The 1,561-nt window shown below is 49.8% G+C and overlaps 1 non-coding gene across 1 annotated transcript; it reads left to right on the top strand.

Annotated features, from left to right (window-relative positions):
• Positions 1–879: 879 nt before the first annotated feature.
• Positions 880–953, top strand: TRNAN-GUU (transfer RNA asparagine (anticodon GUU)). The gene has a single exon. It is a non-coding gene; the product is annotated as a tRNA-Asn (tRNA).
• The last annotated feature ends 608 nt before the right edge of the window (positions 954–1,561 follow it).

The following is a 1,561-nucleotide window of genomic DNA, read 5'->3' as shown; positions in this document are numbered from 1 at the left end:
AATTCTTCTCCTTCTAAATCTCATAACAACATTTCCATTCTCATGCCTCCCATAGCAGGTGCTGTTTGGCCCTTATTTTTCTCAAGTGTCTAGTTCTCCAAACACTCGTCTAGTTCTCAAAACACCTATTCTTGGGACTTTTCAGATTCCCACCAACTGATCTATTCTTGTTTCAACCCAGAGAGCCTCTAATTCTGCAACACCCGCCGGTGACGTGCTGTGCTGGGGAATCGGGGCCGGGAGCGGCTCCTGCCTGGAGCCCACAGGAGAAAAGGATTTCTTTTCTCAATGGAAATTCATTTCAGGAAATGCCATTATTCTAAAATCAATGGAAACAAATCAAACGGCAAATGAGAGCAACCCTGCAGCAGGAGGAGCAGCTCCGGGAGAGCTGAGGCAGCCAGGGGGACCTGGAGGGCAGTGGGGCAAAGGTTTGGCTCTGCCCTTCTGGCCTCTGGGCATTAAAAAACCCACATTCTTATTTTACCCACTTTTCTGAACTTCCCAGAGCATTTCTGTATGCTCTGCTGCATGGAATGCTCTGACAGGAAGTTCAGAGCATTATAGAAAAGCTTGGGTTGGGAGGGACCTTAAATCCCACCCAGTCCCACCCTCTGCCATGGGCAGGGACACCTCCCACTAGCCCAGGGTGCTCCAACCTGGCCTTGGACAGTTCCAGGGATGAGACAGCCACAGCTTCTCTGGGTAACCTGTGCCAGGGCCTGCCCACCCTCACAGAGAACTATTGCTTCCCAAAATCCCACCTAAATCTCTCCTCTTTCAGCCATTAAAGGTGTGGAGTCTCATTTTGCACCCACTCTGCAGGGTAACACCCATTTAGATCTATGAATTTATACCCACTCTAGATCATGACTTGGAGCCCCTGGTGGTCTAGTGGTAAGGGCGGGGCGCTGTTACCGCCGAGACCCGGGTTCGATTCCCGGTCAGGGACACTCCCGGGCAGGTGGGGCTCGTTAGCCCTTAAAGGCAACCCACCTACGTCCTGAGGACCTCGCTGCCACCGTCCAAGCTCGCTTGGCCCCGGCAGATGAACCTTAGGATTAAAGGGTGGGCTCAGTTCCGCGCACACTGTGTCTCACCTGAAAAATCCAAAGTGCAGGCTGGAAGGTGTAAAGACCTTCCCTGGATCTTCGCTCGCGAAGACTGGCCATTATTAGATCATGACTGAGGAAATCAGGGCAATTTTTGGTGCTGAGCCCAGGCCAGGATGCAAGAGAGCCCCCCTGGATTAACCATCCCATTTGGATGCAGGAATCAGGGAGAAGCCCACAGCAAAATCTGCCCAATTCTCACACACACAGCACTTTTTCATAGCTCTCTCCACCGATTCATTGGAAAGCAGGAATTTCTCAAATTCTCCCTGAAATAAACGCCTTTTGTTTCGCTTCCTCCTTGACAGGCATATTTATGATGATCACAAAGAAAAGATCACAACACAGCCAAAAAAAAACAAAAAAGGCAAGAAGAATGAGCCGACCTCCAGACAATAAGTAACAAATCAGGAAAGGGAGGAAGATAATGGCTGTGATTAAAAATTAGA

The sequence above is a fragment of the Myiozetetes cayanensis genome, unplaced genomic scaffold, assembly GCF_022539395.1.
Source record: "Myiozetetes cayanensis isolate MyiCay16 unplaced genomic scaffold, myiCay2020 scf17, whole genome shotgun sequence".
NCBI classification, from domain to species: Eukaryota; Metazoa; Chordata; class Aves; order Passeriformes; family Tyrannidae; genus Myiozetetes; species Myiozetetes cayanensis.
This window is presented reverse-complemented; position numbering and strand designations above follow the sequence as displayed.